The sequence below is a fragment of the Ovis aries genome, chromosome 3 (assembly GCF_016772045.2).
Source record: "Ovis aries strain OAR_USU_Benz2616 breed Rambouillet chromosome 3, ARS-UI_Ramb_v3.0, whole genome shotgun sequence".
In the NCBI taxonomy this organism is placed as follows: Eukaryota; Metazoa; Chordata; class Mammalia; order Artiodactyla; family Bovidae; genus Ovis; species Ovis aries.
In genome coordinates, this window is record NC_056056.1 from 208,731,115 (window position 1) to 208,749,604 (window position 18,490).

Genomic DNA, 18,490 nt, shown 5'->3' on the forward strand with positions numbered 1-18,490 from the left:
TACTGTGCTTAATGACTAATTTATTATTATTTGGTCTCCTCTGAATGTTTTCCTTTGCTTCCACGTTTCTCGCTTTTCCAATTAAACGTATTCTTTGACTGAAGTTTCCCACAGGCAAAAGGCAGGCAGAAGACACGGTGAGGGGCAAGGATCATAGAGTCCTCTCTGTTTCAACCACAGCCCTACGGCCCCTTTGGGACTTGGAAGGGGCTGGAGCAAGGAGAGGCTCTGAAGAACACGCTTCATTAACTTCATTATTAATCCACTTCTGCTCAGAACTGACGTAATTACCAACTGCAGAGCTAGTGAGTTCTTGTGGGTGGTGATTCTTAAACCACTGAAACCTAAGGTTAGTGCCTCTGAGGTGGCACTCAGAGTTCAAAGCCTGAGTGATTGCTCAGACTCAAAGTCTATGAACTGAGGCTCTGTCACATGTGGAGCTTTGGTGCAGCTGAGTCCTGCCCGCAGACCAGCCTAAGAACACTGGAAACACAGCAAATGTGTTCCTCCTTTAACATCAAAGACTCTGTGAACAGATCTCTTTCCTTGTCATCGAATGCTTCCCAATCTGGGCATGCTAACCTAGGTGCCTGCAGTCTGAAGGCATTGTCTGAGGCCTTGCCAGGGCCCAGGATTGAAGTGAGGCCTGTGCCTGTGTTTAAGCTCTGTATCTCCCCTCTCTATAACTTAACAGATGCTCAGCTAATATTTATTGAATGGCTGAATGGCATTGTACTAAATGTTGAAGAGAAATTGTCTTAAATATAAAGAAATGTTTCTGAGAACATCACTTAGCTAATTTTTTTGTTTTAAAGGCATATGTTTCTTGCAATTAGCAAGGCAAGATTTGATTTTCAAAACAAGCAGCTTATCACCAACAAATATGTCACAACGAACACTGCAAATCTCTATCTCTGAGGATACACAAGACAAACCACAAAGTACCTACATGTGGCTTCTTAATAAGTCTTAATCAAACCCAACTGAGGAGACAGGATATTCATATGGCTTATCATTGGCAGTTTTTTCATTAAAATCACACAGCAATATCACAGGAAGAAAATTTGCGATTAAAAAGTACAGCTGCACCATCGATATGACATAAGGAAGGAGATGAGGGCCAAAAGATTTCTTTGGCTTAAAATAACAGACAGCTTAATTAGTCTTTCACTTTTTGAAGGGGAGTCCTCTTGGGCTGATCTTGAAAGATGATGTGGAGACCAGGACAACTCAACTGTTCTGCACAACAGTTAGAACTGTGAACTGATAATTTTGGATAATGTTGCTCTTTGAGTCCCTTCTTGTTACTTTCTGTGAATCTACTGTAGGCTTTTACATTTTTGTTGCCACATGGCTCACATAAAACATCTTAGAGGGACAACAGTATATACTACACTGATAACAAGTTAATTCCAATGACATGCAAAAGCTCTAACTTTTTATCCCCTTCTACGCATTTTGTTTTTGATGTCAATTTACCTCTCTCTATATTGTGTATCCACGAACAAAATATTTTTTCTTTATAGTTATTTTAATACGTTAGACTGAAGCTAACTGGTTTAACACACTACCATATTAATGATGAATTGAATTCAGTATTTACATTTACAAGTCTGTTGCATATTTCTACTTCTTTCATATAAAAATCAGCATCCTTCACTTAGTTTGAAGAATTACCTCAGCAATATTGTAAGACAAACCTAATGTTGGTGAATTCCCTCAATTGTTATTTCCCTCAACAGGATATTCATGATATGACTTTATATCGGAAAGTCTTTATATCGTCTTCATTTATGAAAAACAACTTTCCTGAGAAAATTATTCTTGGTTGGTAGGTTTGTTTGTTTGTTTGTTTTCCCATAAGATTGAATATATCATCCTTTCTCTCCTGGACTGTCAGGTTTCTACTCAGAAGTCCACTGATATTTTTAAGGGAATTTCTTTTTGTGAGCATTTACTTTTCTCTTGCTGCTTACAGAATTCTCTCTTTTCTTGATTACAAGTAATGTGTCTTGGGGATGATCATTTTGAATGAACTCTGAGGAGTGACCTATTAGCTACATGAACTTGGATGTCTAAATCTCATCAGCTTTGGGACTTTTCTGGTATTATTTCTCGAAGTGCAATCTCTGTCCCTTTCTCCCTCTCTTCTCCTTCCGGGACTCCAATACTGTGCAGGTTGTTTCTGTGAATGTTGCCCCACAGTTCACACAGGTTCTTCCACACTTGGTCATTCCTCTTTTCCTTTGGCCCCTGGTTGGGTAATCTCAGTGGTCCTGCCTTCTGAGTTACAGGGTCTTCTGCTGTTGTTGATGCTCTAGGCAGCATTTTTCATTTTGTTGCGTGTCATTCATTGTTGCCTCAAGCAACTGATCCAACCAGTCCATCCTAAAGGAAATCAGTCCAGAGTATACATTGGAAGGACTGATACTGAAGCTGAAACTCCAGTATTTTGACAACCTCATGCGAAAAACTGACTCATTAGGAAAGACCCTAATGCTGTGAAAGATTGAGGGCAGGAGGAGAAGGGGATGACAGGGGATGAAATGGTTGGATGATGGCATCACCGACTCAGTGGACATGAGTCGGGGCAAGCTCTAGGAGTTGGTGATGGACAGGGAAGCCTGGCGTGCTGCAGTCCATGGGGTCGCAGAGTCGGACATGACTGAACCACTGAACTGAACTGAATCTTAAGCATCTGAATTTCTGTTTGGTTCATTTTTCTGTTTTGTTCCTTCTGTTATTCTCTTTGCCTCACTGCAAAGCTTGAGGGATCTCAGTTCCCCTAGTGGGATTGAATCCAGACCACAGCGGCAAATGCATCAAATCCTAACCATGAAACCATCAGCAAACTCCTTGTTTACTTCCTTTTTTATGATTTCTATCTCTGTTAAAAAAATCTGAATTTATTCTGTGAAGTAACACCCTAGCTCAACAATTACTGAGCCCTAGCTCAAAATTACTGAGCCTGAGCTCTAGGACCCGCAAATCACAAATAGGAGGCAATGCTGCAACCCCTGAAGCCTGGATGCCTAGAACCTGTTCACAATAAGAGAAGCCCTTGCACAGAGAAACCTGCTTGCTGCATTTAGAGAAAGCCCATGTGCAGCAACAAAGACTCAGTGCAACCAAAAATTAAAAACAATTATAATGATGATAATTTTTTAAAATCTTATTTTCTTCATATAGTGTCTTCCTGAATTTAATCGTTTATCTGCGTTTTCTTGGAGTTCACTGAGCTTCTTGCATGTGTGCCTTATTTCATCATATATCATCTATTTTATCACTTCCCAAGTGAATAGCCATGTGAGCTGCCCTGGAAGAAGCCCTGGGCATCTTCCCATCCCCAAGCACAGCCTAGAACTATGAAAAGTGCAAGCGTGAGTGGAGGTTGGAGCTCTAGAAACCATCCAGAGTCATCAACCAAGAAACTGGGTGGGTCCAGCTCAGAACTAGGCCAGCACTCTCAGGTTTTATATTAGTTCAGCAGCTTCCCACATGTCCACAGTGGAATTGGCCAGGGGTGGGGGTGCACGGGGGTTGCGGGGGTGGTGCTGTGTAAGCGTAATCTTTACTTTGCCACTTCTTCATGAGAGCTCTCTCTACCCTGAGGAGTCACAGCAGGATCACAATTACATTTTCAGTAGTAACCAGATTAAAGCAACCTTGAAACAGTCTTGAAACATCTGAAGAATAGATGTTTTCAAAGAAGCCCCTTGGTCTGAAATGCTTCCTCTAAGAAATCAGTCATGTCAGATGCCTCCATCCATATCTCTGAAACATAAATAGCCAAATGTTCCTGATCTTTCTATCTACATCCATTCCTCTGGATCCCCTCTGCCTAGGTCTCCACTTTCTTGCCCTCTTGTCCCACCTGAATACAGGGTGTGGGTGAGCATCAAGTTGCCTTCCATCAACTTGAAGATGTATATGAACTGATATAATTCACTTAGAAGGAGAGATCCTTGGAGAGACAAGAAATAGCAGCATCCTGAAGAAACAGTAGGAAGAGATGGAGAAGAAGGAATGGATTTATAAGGATTGGATAATCAAATAGACATGGGAGATGAGCAAAGAGGTGTTTGTAAAGGAATAAATGAGAGATGAAAAAAGAAGAGGCAGTTATGTACAGTTAGAGTTTTAATTGGCCTGTGAATATTGAGGCAGGATAAGGAAAGCTATATCCATTCTTTCCCACCAGCCAACCTTTCACTTTGAAGCTCACACCCAGTCTGGTGTTCAAGAACAAGTTACAAACTCAGAGATGTTTAGAACTGTTATTTTTCCCCCATGAGTTCCTCTTGTTAGGAAGGGGTGTGTGAATGTAGACCAAGTTTACATCCTTTTCTAAATAAGAGTGACCTGGAGCACTTGTGATCATATCCTCATTAGCCTCTAAGATAGGTGAGAAAGCAGGTGAGCTCACTCATCTTGTATTTCCTTTGAGGAAGATGGCATTTGAGGACCATTTGCCATGGAACTTGCTAAATTAACAGCACAGCAAAAAGTTAATTTATTCAGAATATTTTATTTTGAGCAATTTTCATATGACTCAATTACAGGTCAGCACTACTCTACTGAAATACAGGCAATTAGAATATCTGAGGCTTCATCTCATATTTGATACAGCATCACGAGAAAGTCACTGGGGATGTTCCCAGGGCACTGAGTTCAACATCATCGTACCCAGCGTCCCCTTTCTTCCCTGGAGCAGCCAGAGGCTCTCTTCTCCTTCTCCAGGATCAGCAGCCTCTGTGGAGAAGTTCAGACAAGAGCCTGAAATAGAAAAGAGAAGTTTGATTAGAACTGAGACATGAGGATGGGACAGAACCTCTGGTGGAAAGGAGTCAAGCAAGTGCTTATGACAAAGCATCCCTGGGACCCAGGTGTGGGGAGGGAGGCTCAGGCTATTTCACATGAGTTCCAGTGAGGATGGATCCCAGCTGTCCTCTCAGATCCAGTTCATGTGGTCTCCCGGGCCTCCGTGCATGTGGAAATCCTGCATCACAGGAGACCTGTGCTCACGAGCTCTGGGAGACCTGCTTCCAGGCAGCACAGTAGCAAGGAGATGCCCAGCAATGGTAAGAATCATAAAAAGGAATCTAAATGTTCTCCTTTCACAGGTGATAGATGCAAATTCACAATAAGAGGGAGACTGGAAACAGGAAAAATCTGAATTCCTCACTTACAACCCAAGTCTGCTCTTAGTTGACTTGACTTCTGTTCCCAAATGTCCACAAATAGTATCACAGATGCAGCCACAGATATCTCCTCCCCAGGAACTACACAGGCCCTCAGATGGAGAAACACTCTTTTCTAGAGAATGAGTATCTTCTTGAAGCTACTGAAATATCAGTTTATTGGGATACACACAGTCAAAGGCTTTGACATAGTCAATAAAGCTGAAATAGATGTTTCTCTGGAACTCTCTTGCTTTTCCATGACCCAGCAGATGTTGGCAATTTGATCTCTGGTTCCTCTGCCTTTCCTAAAACCAGCTTGAACATCAGGAAGTTCATGATTCACATATTGCTGAAGCCTGGCTTGGAGAATTTCGAGCATTACTTTACTAGCGTGTGAGATGAGTGCAATTGTGTGGTAGTTTGAGCATTCTTTGGCACTGCCTTTCTTTGGGATTGGAATGAAAACTGACCTTTTCCAGTCCTGTGTCCACCGCTAAGTTTTCCAAATTTGCTGGCATATTGAGTGCAGCACTTTCACAGCATCATCTTTCAGGATTTGAAAGAACTCAACTGGTATTCATCACCTCCACTAGCTTCATTCGTGGTGATGCTTCCTAAGGCCCACTGACTTTACATTCCAGGATATCTGGCTCTAGGTTAGTGATCACACTATCATGATTATCTGGGTCATGAAGATTTTTTTGTATAGGTCTTCTGGGTATTCTTGCCACCTCTTCTTAATATCTTCTGCTTTTGTTAGGTCCATAAAATTCTGTCCTTTATTGTACCCTTCTTTGCATGAAATATTCCCTTGGTATCTGTAATTTTCTTGATGAGATCTCTAGTCTTTCCCAGTCCATTGTGTTCCTCTGTTTCTTTGCATTGATCAGTGGGAAGGCTTTCTTATCTCTCCTTGCTATTCTTTGGAACTCTGTATTCAAATGGATATGTCTTTCCTTTTCTCCTTTGGTTTCACTTATCATCTTTTCTCAGCTATTTGTAAGGCCTCCTCAGTGGAGGCCTCTGAGGAGACCATTTTGCCTTTTTGCATTTTCTTTTTCTTGGGGATGGTCTTGATCCCTGCCTCCTGTACAATGTCATGAACCTCCGTTCATAATTCATCAAGCACTCTGCCCATCAAACTTAATCCCCTGAATCTATTTGTCACTTCTACTGTATAATCATAAGGAATTTGATTTAGGTCATACCTGAATGGTCTAGTAGGTTTCTCTGTTTTTTTCAGTTTAAGTCTGAATTTGGCAATAAGGAGTTCATGATCTGAGCCACAGTCAGCTCCTGGCCTTATTTTTGCTGACTGTATAGAGCATCTCCATCTTTGGCTGCAAAGAATATAATCAATCTATTTTGGTACTGACCATCTGATGACGTCCACGTGTAGAGTCCTCTCTTGTGTTCTTGGAAGAGGGTGTTTGTTATGACCAGTGCGTTCTCTTGCCAAAACTCTATTAGCCTTTGCCTTGCCTCATTTTGTACTCCGTGGCCAAATTTGGCTGTTACTCCAGGTATCTCTTGACTTCCTACTTTTGCATTCCAGTCCCTTATAATGAAAAGGACATCTTTTTAGGTAATAGTTCTAAAAGGTCATGTAGGTCTTCCTAGAATGGCAACTTCAGCTTCTTCAGCATTACTGATTTGGCGTAGACCTGGATTACTGTGATACTGAATGGTTTGATTCATGTATGTGACAGTGCAAAGATCTTATTAGAACACTTGTTCTACCTTTGAATTTGGTTCAGTTCAGTTCAGTCAGTCATGCCTGACTCTCTGTGACCCCATGGACTGCAGCACACCAGGCTTCCCTGTCTATCACCAACTCCCAGAGCTTCCTCAAACTCATATCCATTGAGTTGGTGATGCCATCCAACCATCTCATCCTCTGTCATCTCCTTCTCTTCCTGCCTTCATTCTTCCCCAGCATCAGGGTCTGTTCTAAGGAGTCAGTTCTTCACATCAGTTGGCCAAGGTATTGGAGCTTCTACTTCAGCTCAGTCCTACCAATGAATATTAAAGATTGATTTCCTTTAATTGACTGGGTTGATCTTGTCATCCAAGGGGTTCTGAAGAGTCTTCTCCAACACTAAAGTTCAAAAGCATCAACTCTTCAGCACATAGCTTTCTTTTCAGTTCAGTTCAGGTGCTCAGTCGTGTCCGACTCTTGCGACCCCATGAATCACAGCACGCCAGGCCTCCCTGTCCATCACCAACTCCCAGAGTTCACTCAGACTCACATCCATTGAGTCAGTGATGCCATCCAGCCATATCATACTCTGTCATCCCCTTCTCCTCCTACCCACAATCCTTCCTAGCATCAGAGTCTTTTCCAATGAGTCAACTCTTTGCATGAGGTGGCCAACTTACTGGAGTTTTGGTTTTAGCATCATTCCTTCCAAAGAAATCCCAGGGCTGATCTCCTTCAGAATGGACTGGTTGGATCTCCTTGCAGTCCAAGGGACTCTCAAAAGTCTTCTCCAACACCACAGTTCAAAAGCTTCAGTTCTTCAGCACTCAGCCTTCTTCACAGTCCAACTCTCACATCCATACATGACTACTGGAAAAACATGCTCAATTAATCGATAAGTTTCTCTTTTGGCCATGACACAATGCTTGCAGGATCTTAGTTCCTTGACCAGGGTTGAACCTAGGCCTTAGCAGTGAAAGTGAAGAATCCTAACCTCTGGACCACCGGGAAATTCCCTAATCTATAAATCTTCATGCAAGTATATCACATATAAAGTGATAAGTTTATGTCACATTATAGAGACATAAATGCCAAAAGCAGAGTGATTCCTCACTCCTTGCAAGGAATCTGACAGCATTAAATATGGCATATGGTCAAGAGATGCTACCAAATGTATGAGATTACCTATGTTTTGAATCTCTAGGGCGGCTGGGCATTGAGGAGCACAAATTCACTCTTTCCAGATAGAAAGATTGCAGGAGATCAACTGACCCCACTCACCTGTCTGAGAGGACCTCGCCCCATCGTCCTTCTCTGGGGGCACTTCCTCCTCGCTCCCCTGAGAGGCAGGAGGAGTTCCAGGCACTGGTGCTTCTTCAGCATCATCATAATTTTCAGCAGGGACATCAGTCCTCTGATCTGGGGGTTCCAAGAGCAGACAAGGGAGTGTATGAAACCGCAGTAAGTGGGTTGGCCTTGGGAATACCTAAGATACCTTCTGACCCAGAGGTTCTGAGTTTCTGAATGAAGACACCAGTCACTCCTTGTTTCAAAAGACTTTTTTCTCTAAGACCATGTTTCACTTTGATGTGTCCATAAGCCAAAACATGATTTTACATATCTTAATATTTTCTGGTGGAAACTACATATCTCAAAGCAACTCTTTTACCCTTGAGCATTGCTAAAGGATATCGACAAATTGTGCTTCACAGATGTTATTTTTTAGTAACATTGTGTGCCTGTGGTGTTTCTGGACACAGAGATACCATCCCCGACATGAGACATCACAGAACAGCCAGAGAAGGAGGACGAGCCCCATCTGGACACAAGGGATGCCACTGGTCCATCAGAGGAAAACCACTCCCCTTACATTTCCTCTGAGGGAAACTCTCCTCCGAAAGCCCAGCTGAGCCAGGTCCACCTCTCTTTCCTGGAGCGGATCTGGAGTCACTGTTGTCCTCACCATCTCTGGTGTAATACGACAGTTTAGTCAGTGAGAAATCTGACGGGAAGCTTCATGTGGAGACAAACATCACACAACACACAGAATGACCTGCCCCACGCCCATGGGACCTGTGTTAAAGCTGAGAAGGGGCAGGCCTGGCTTCTGCAGTGTACACAGAGGCTGGGAGATCACAGAGCTCTGAGAGGCCATCCTGCTTCTCTGGAGGAGCCGTCTCTGTGAGCCTGGGGCAAACATGGGGTCTGCAGGTGCTGAGAAGATGTGCACAGCCAGGGTGTGGTGACAACCAGAGATCCCAGGAGGGCAGATGAGACACTCACCTGGGCTGCCCAGACCTTCCTTCTGTGTCAGAAGGTAATCAAGCTCCTCATACACAGCTTCAGCAAGAGCATCTTCATAGCTAGATAAGGCTGAGAGATCACCCAGCAGGTCAGAGAAGCTTCCCCAGATACCCCGATCCAGCCAGCCCACTGTCATATCCCTGGTGCTCACATGGGGGCTGCCAGGACCTCAGCATTGTCTCCTACCCCGTGCACCATGTCAGCATCTTCTCCCCTCGTCTGACCCTGATTAAAGCTCAGCACCAACTCTGTCTGGACTCACAGGAGAGGCCATGACTCATGAGAGCTCCCTCCCAAGTCCTAAGAACCTCTGTCTACTCAGCCCTTAGGGCTCAGCATAGAGCACATCAAGTCTGCAACTCAGAACAGTACCTGGCCCAGGTTCCCCTCCTCACACTGCCCCATCTCCTGCCTGCACATTCTCCCTGGTCCCTAGTTCCCCCTGCAGCCCACCTCTGCGCTCTGCTCTCCATCTGAGCAGCTGAGTCACCAGGATGATGAGGACAAGGAAGAGAAGGGCTCCCAGGATGAGGCAGAGGACCCCAGGCAGGGAGAAGATACCAGGGAGAGGACTTGAAGTCCCTAAGGAGAACAGGAAAAAGGGCTGGAGATAGTCTTGGGCACAGAAAAATCTCCTGTTTCAGCATTTTCAGGAACTCCGGACAATGGCGTCTCAGCCTCAGACAGTGTCAGGGCTCCCCCAGGTCTCATCCTGAGACAAGTCAACTCCACTCTGGCCAGTGTGGCCCCGAGGCAGAGCTGGGGATTGTCAGGGAGCTGCCCTGCCGAGACAGCCTCTGAGGACCCAGCTCATCGCCTCTCCTTGGGCTTCAGGAGACAGAGCATCAAACATCCTGGGACTTGCACCTCACTGATGACGATCAACACACAGGGGCAGGTGGGAGTTCCTTAGATTCTACAACATGAGAACCAGACGTCCTTGGACCCCGGGCATGAGAACATTTGACCCTGGACATCAAGGCAGGGGATTGCCCCAGTGTAATGCCCTGGCTCCTCCCCGACACCACAGTTCCTCAGACTCTTTCCTCTTCTGAGTTGTCAGAGAGCCCGAAGAACAGGTCCCCAGTATTTGAGTATTCTCTCCTGCTGGTGGATGGATCACAGTACCTGCTGTAGTCGTGGGCAATGTTGTCCTTACACCTAAAGAGAAAAACAGTAGTGTGGGGAAGAAGTATTGGCCAGAATGCAGGGCAAACCTTTTCCCTCCTGAGTCTGAAATCACCCCTCAGTCTCCACAACATCAGTGTCCAGTCCTCCCAGCTCCCCCGTCCTAGATAAGAGCCCCAGCACCCGGGATGTCTGAACACAAACTCTCCACCATGCCCGGCCCAGCCCACTGCCCCCGCGCTGCCCCTGCTCACGCAGGGTGGAGCCCGAGCCCCTTGCTCACCAGAGCACCTCACACCAGCGTCCTCCTCGTGCTTGCAGTCGCTCTGCCCCCAGGGCTCCGCAGCACAGTCCCACAGGGAGGACTCCCGGCCCCCGCACCGCACCTCGTCCAGCCAGATGCTCCCATTTCCAGGGCCGAATGTCGCGGCCCGCACGGCTTCCAGCGCCTGGCCACAGCCCAGCTGCTGACACACCACCTCGGCCTCTGCCAGGCTCCATGAGTCATCGCACACGGTGCCCCAGGAGCCGCTGTGCCAGACTTCCACCCGCCCTGAGCACTCGCTGTCTCCTCCCCTGAGCCGGAGCTTCTCCTGTCTGAAAAGGCAGCAGCCCCTCCTGTGACTGCCCTGGTGGGAGGAAGGAGCCCCTGGGAGCCGCAGGGGAGGGGGCGGGCTGACGTACCTGTGCAGGGGGCAGCAGCTGGACAGCTCTTGGGTCTTCTTCCTGCAAACAGCAGGGAAACAGCGGATCAGGACAACAGCTGAGAGTGTTCCTGTCCCCGCATAAGATTATCCAAGGTCCATGGCTCAGTGCAAATGACATGTGAAAACACAGGCTCATTATCTCCTGGGCTGAAACATTCACTGCATCTGACACCAGCTGAAATTGCTTTAAATATGTACTTGTTTATCAGTTTTACACCCCACAGCAAATATAAACACAGACATCTTCGAATTTACACACTCTCCTCTGAATGAAAGTTCCATTAGAAGAAGGACCTTGTATATCTTATATGAGCCTTGTTTCTGCTGTTAGGACAGTGCCTGCACATTGTATGCACTCATCCAACAATATCTGTGGAAAAACTTTTCTAAATACCTAAATACGGGCTTGATAAATATTTATTAAATGAATGAATAGACAAATAAAATTCAGTGAAATAAAATATCTTTTTTTTAATTCATACTAATCAGTGAAATAGTAATCCAAATATAAATTAAAAATAACAGTCTATATTAATAGTTCACATTAAAAAATAACCAGTCCAGAAGTGCAGAGTCAATTTATATTCAAAATCCCATGTACATAATTTTAATGGAAAATTATTGGATAGATTATAAACTACTCTTAACTATTATTCAGTGTGACAGTGGGCAAGTGAAGACTACTGTTGTGAAAGGAAACCCTCTTTTCTAAATTTATTTTTAATTGGGAGATAATTGCCCCACAATGTAGTGTTGGTCATGTGTGTGTGTGTTAGCCGCTGAGTCATGTCCAGCTCTTTGTGACCCTTGGAGTGCAGCCCACCAGGCTCCTCTGTCCATAGGATTTTCCAGACAAACATACTGGAGTGGATTGCCATTCACTTCTCCACTGGATCTTCCCTACCCAGGGATCAAACCCAGGTCTCTCACAGTGCAGGCATTTTCTTTGCTGTGTGAGCCACCAGAAAAGCCCGTAGTGTTAGTTAGCAATCTTTTAAAAAGGAAATATATAGGAAAGACTTAGTAGAATTCTGAGAAGATATATGGACACATATGTACACACTGAGTAAGTCAGAAATTTTTGCAATAGTTAAAAAACACCTAGTGAGAAAAATATGTGTTGAGAAGATGCAGAAATAATAAACAAAAGACTGAAAATATATATATAAGAGTGGAAGCTGACAGAAATAAATATAAATTAAAAAAACAGAAGGGTAAATAGTACCTGTCATAAAGTATCAATATTTCTATATTCTTTCCAGATCATCCTGTCAAAACTCCTACCCACTCTATGCAGAGAACCTCTGAGAAAACGATGGCAGGACCTCTGTGAGCAGGTTGCTCATTTTCATGGTCAAAAACTTTACCACCTCTCAATTCACAGTGTTTAATTGTAGGAAAAACATCATCAATAAAAGGTCTCATAGTTTAATGCCTCCGTGGCCTCCAAATGAAAAAGACAAAGAGATGAGCAAAGAGAGACAAGGAAGTGAGTGAGCCTCTGCTTTTGAAGTATCTGATCCCACATTCTCTTAGCTATGGGTTTCAGGCAACATCCAGCATACCATTCAAGGTGTACCTGAATGGAGTGTGTGTGTGTGTGTGTGTGTGTGTGTGTGTGTGTGTGTGTGTGTGTAGGTGGGGGGAAGGAAAAAGAGAAACAGAGAGAGAAATGTTAAAGGAATAAGGTGCTATATTTGACTATTTGTTGCCCTCGCCAACATTTATTTATTTCATTCAAAATTTATTGCTGAAATTTAACTTCCCAACGTAACAGTATTTAGTGGTGGAGCCTTCTCAAAGTCTTCAGACACAGAAGAAAAGACACTTCCAAATTCATTTTCTGAAGCCAACATTAGTCTGATGCCAAAGCCAGATAAGGACACCATGAGAAAAGAAAATTACAGGCTAATACTCTGATAAATACAGGTGCAAAAATAATCAACAAAATATTAGAAAACTGAATTTGACAATACACTAAAAGAATCATACACCATGATCAAGTGATATTTGCTCCAAGGATACAAGGATATTTCAACATTCACAAATTAATCAATGTGATACACCAAAGGTAAAAATCACATCCTCAAAGGATGCAGAAAAAGTGTTTGACAAATTCAACATGCCCTTACAGTAAAAACTCTTTTACAAATTGGTATAGAAGGATTGCAACTCAACATAATTAAGGCCATATGAAAAGTACACAGCTAACATCATACTTGACTGTAAAAAACCAAAAGCTTTTCCTCTGAAATCAGACACAAAACAAAAACGTCTATCCTCACCACTTTTATTCAACTTAGTTTTGGTAGTCCTATACAGATCCATCAGGCACTTTTATTCAACTTAGTTTTGGTAGTCCTATCCAGATCCATCGGTATTTTATAGCAATATATTTGAGTCAAACAATGTAAGTCTTCACTGATGAATGAATAAAGATAATGTAATATAGACTTATATCCACCTGTAAAAAAGAGGAAAATCTTGCCAGTTTCAACAACATGGATGGACCTCGAGGGCATTATGCTAAGTGAAACAAATCAGACAGAGAAAGAAAAATACCATATAATCTCATTTATATGTGTAATATTAAAACAAAAAGCAAGTTCAGTGATGCTGAGTAGTTGGTGATTGCCAGAAGTGGGGGATTTGGTACAGGCATAGGTAATCAAAAGGTATAAATTTGAATTATAAAATTAATAGGTGAAGAGATATAACATACAGCTTGGTGACTATAGTGAATTCTGTATTGTCTATTCGAAAGATGGCAAGAAAATACATCTTAAACATTCTCATCATGTAAGAAAAATATTTAATTATATATGGATCTATATATATGGATCCATATACAGAGATATAACTAGACTTACTATAGTGATCATTTAGCAGTACACACAAACATATAAGCATTATGTTGTACACAGCAAAAAAATACAATGTATCAGTTAATTAAAAAATTTAATAAAGCAAGTTTGGAACATGTAGATTAAATTAGCTCCATCCAAACTTCATTTTATAAACTCAACTTAAACCCATCACTTAGATTTTAAGATATCAAATCTCACTAATAACTTCCTACAGAGTTGGGAAAGACACAGAAACAGACATAATTCACCTGCGCAGGAGATGTAGGCTTCCTCCTTGGGAGAGCATGAACTGAATTTCCACGGGCCAGAAGGACACTGCCAGAGAGAGGTATCAGTTTTCCGACACTGAATTAGATCTACCCACCGGGGTCTAGAACCTTCCCTGAGACCAACAGAGGTGTTGAGACGTCCACTGTCCCCACAGCCAAGCTGACTGCAGATGATGGACATGGTGACATCATCCATGGGGCTGTGGCAGACACTGCCCCAGGTCCCGTTGTAGAAAACTTCCAGCCACCCAGCGCACTCCTGGTCCTCGCTGACCATCCTGAGGGCCAAGAACTCTGAGATCGAAAAGGAGGAGACAGGACACAGTGAGCACCCCACTCAGTGCTCTGGGTTTTCCTCTCTCCCCAAAATTGTGAACATTCGTCTGTGACCAGGCTGAGGAAGTAAATCCATTACATGACCAGAGTGAAACTTGTCTCCTTTTCACCTGACATTGTCCATTTGTGTCTCTCTTTCTAAATATTTCTACCATCATGATGTGGTGGATATGAACTGAGAAGAAGACCAATCTGGACACCTGCAGGGAGAGGGAGCTGACTCCTGCTTCCTGACAAAACATCTAAGAGAGTGTATGAAAGGGATGTGATGTGGACAGTGTGGAGGCAGATAGAATAATGGACCCACAGGTGTCTACATGGAAGCTGTGTCTGTGTTTCCTTATCTGGCAAAAGGGACTTTACATATGTGATTAAGGTATGGTCCCTGGGATGATAAGAGTCACCTGAAATATGGTGGATTAACCACCTAAGCACAGTCTAATCACATTCTTAGACTCACTATCCTTTAAAGTGGAATCCTTTTCCTCATTCTGGTTAGAGGGAGATGTGAATATGGATAATGGTCAGAGAGGGGGAGCGTTGCTGGTCTGATGATGAACAGAAGGGGGTTATGAGTGAAGGAAGGCAGGCAGCTTCTAGAAGCTTGAAAAGACAGGAAACAGATTCTTTCCTAGAGGCTCAGAAGTGACGTGGCCCTGCTGAAACCTTGATCCCAACCACTGATATCCCTGCTGGACATCTAAGCTAGAGAAGTGTAAGGAAATAAATATGTTTTTTTAAACCACTAACAATGTAGCAATTTGTTATAGAACAACAAAAACTAGCACAGTGGCTTTAAGACTTCTCTACTCTATGTACCAGAAGGGTGAGCCCTGATTTCAAGAAAAACTGTGAGAAAAGGCTCTGCCAGGAAACACTACTGAGAAGAAAAGACCAGAATCTCAGCTGCTGCAGGAGGCAGTGAAAGCACCTCGTCTTCACATCTGCTGGAAAGACAGGCTCCATGCGAGGAAGCCTCCTTCTCTGGTCCTTTCAGCATCTCTCCCTCAGGGCTCAGACCCCCGTCCTCCAGGGCCCCTCCCCTCCCCCAGCCTGTGGACAGTGTGCAGCGCTGACCTGAGCAGATGACCCCCGCGTCCTCCTTGTGTCTGCAGTCGTTTCGCCCCCAGCCCCGGGAAGGGCACCTCCACATGTGGGACTCCTTTCCTGTGCAGTTCAGGTCGTCCAGCCAGATGGGCCCTGATCCTGCCCCGAAGTGAGCAGACCCCGTGGCATTGAGGGCTTCTCCACAGCCCAGCTGCCTGCACACCACGCGGGCATCGTCCAGGTCCCAGCCGTCATCACAGATGGTGCCCCAGGAGCCCTGGTCAAGGATCTCCACTCTCCCGGCACAGGGACCGCCCCCGTCCACCAGGCGGAGCTGCCTGCTGTCTGAGGAGAGAGAAATGAGATGATGGGGAGGTGACCTGGGGAATGAGAAGGGTCTTCTGTCCTGTGGGACCCTCACCTGAGCAGTAGGGGGCGCTCTCCTCTGAGGCCGCAGAGCCTGCAGGTTCAGACACAAAGTGGTCGCACTGGGGCAGCACCTGGGTCTGGTTTCCTGAAGAAACAGCGATGATTAGAGGGTTGGGAGGATTAAAGAACAGGAAAGTCAGTTAAATTAAATAATTTTTAGGAGGGGAGGGAAGTTTGGGGGGAAATGGATACATGTATATGTATGGCCGAGTCCCTGCCTGTTCACCTGAAACGATAACAACATTGTTAATCGGCTATACCCCAGTACAAAGCAGAAAGTTCAAAAGAAAAATAATAATAATTTAAAAAAATGACCTAGTGATGGAGCTGAGATGAAAGCTGGAACATACTGGTAAAGTTACCATAATCTTAGTGTTCCCTTTCTCCAGGAAGAGCCCTGGTCCTGACATGGCACGATTCCTGTTTTAAGCCAAGCTTTGCCCTAAGAATGAGTTAAACAAGTTGTTCTATCCTTAATCCACCCCTAAATAGAAGAAGCAAAACAAAGCATTTTCTGAAGGAGTTGTACACTTATTTATCTACAATGTTTGTGGTTTTAAAAATACTTATATAAAAGAGAACTCATAGAACACCAGAGCAAAAAGTAACATTAAAAAATTTCGCAGGGTATTTGGCTCTTAATGTTACCTGACAGAGAATTTATTTTATTTTATTAATTTTTATTTGACTATAATTGCTTTACAATGTTATGGTAGCTCTGCTGTTCAGCAAATTTAGTAAGTTATACACATACATATGGGCTTCCCAGGTGACTCAGTGGTAAAGAATCTGCCTGCTAAACAGGAGACTGGGGTTCCATCCCTGGGTTTGGAAGAGCCTTTGGAGAAAAAAATGGCAATCCACTCCAGTATTCTTGCCTAAGAATTCCTATGGACAAAGGAGCATGGCAGTGCATGAGGTCACAAAAGAGTCAGACACAACTCAGCAACTAAACAACAACAACTATATCTATCTATCTATTTATATTTATAAACACACACACACACACACATACACACATCTCCCCTCTTTCTTGGATTTACTTCCTATTTAGGTCACCACAGAACACTGAGTTCCCTGTGCTATAAAAAAGTTATTATTTATCTATTTCTGTGTGCATGCATGCTAAGACACTTCAGTCGTGTCTGACTCTGTGACACTATGGATTGTAGCCCATCAGGCTCGATGGCTATGGGATTCTCCAAGCAAAATCTATTTTATACTTAGTATCAATAGTGTAGGGCTTCTGAGTCTGGTGGCTCAGACAGTAAAGAATCCGCCTGCAGTGTGGGAGACCTGGCTTTGATCCTTGGATTGGAATGTCCCCTGGAGGAGGGCATGGCAATCCACAGTAGTTGTACCAATTTACATACTCATATGTAGGAGGATTCCCTTTTCTGGACATCCTCTCCAGGATTTATTTGTGGATTTTTTAATGAAAGACATTCTAACTGGTGTGAAGTATTACCTGCCTGAAGTTTTGACTTGTATCTCTCTAATTATTAGTGATGTATTTGTTAGCCATCTGTATGTCTGGAAAAAATGTCTATTTAGGTCTTTTTTCCATTTTTTCATTGGATTGTTTGGTTTGTTGATTGTCTGTGTATTTTGAAGATTAACCCCTGTTAATTACTTCATTTGCAAATATTTTCTCCCTTTCTGAGAGATGTCTTTTTGTTCTGTTTATGGTTTCCTTTGATATGTGAAAGCTATTAAGTTTAACTAGATCCTGTTTTTTTGTTATTTTCTTTAGGAATTTGATCAAAAAATATCTTGTTGCAACTTATGTCAAAGAATGTTCTGCTTATGTTTTCCTCTAAGAGTTTTATAGTCTGACACAGAATTTAAATAGCCATGATTAAAGTGCACAAAGAATTGATTAACACGACATGCATCCTGGCAGAAAAAAAAGATAACAAAAACAAATGAAAATAGTGTTTATTATTTTTATCTAATAATAGTGGGGTATGCATGGTATTAAATTTTGAAAAATAGAGACAAACTTACAGAATAAAAGAAAGCTTCCTGTAAAAGAAAAAAAAATTCTACAGCTGAAATCAAGAACTAGAGAATCAGTGTAACAGCACATTGAGTTCAGTTCAGTCGCTCAGCCATGTGCAACTCTGTGACCCCATGAACTGCAGCACGCCAGGCCTCCCTGTCCATCACCAGCTCCCGGAGATCACTCAGACTCACGTCCATCGAGTCAGTGATGCCATCCAGCCATCTCATCCTCTGTCGTCCCCTTCTCCTCCTGCCCCCAATCCTTCCCAGCATCAGAGTCTTTTCCAATGAATCAACTCTTAGCATGAGGTGGCCAAATACTGGAGTTTCAGCTTCAGCATCATTCCTTGCAAAGAAAGCCCAGGGCTGATCTCCTTCAGAATGGACTGGTTGGATCTCCTTGCAGTCCAAGGGACTCTCAAGAGTCTTCTCCAACACCACAGTTCAAATGCATCAATTCTTTGGCACTCAGCCTTCTTCACAGTCCAACTCTCACATCCATACATGACCACAGGAA

The 18,490-nt window shown here is 43.6% G+C and overlaps 1 pseudogene; it reads right to left on the bottom strand.

Annotated features, from left to right (window-relative positions):
- Positions 1-4,489: 4,489 nt before the first annotated feature.
- Positions 4,490-18,490, bottom strand: part of LOC132659492 (antigen WC1.1-like) — a 63,342-nt pseudogene continuing 49,341 nt past the window's right edge.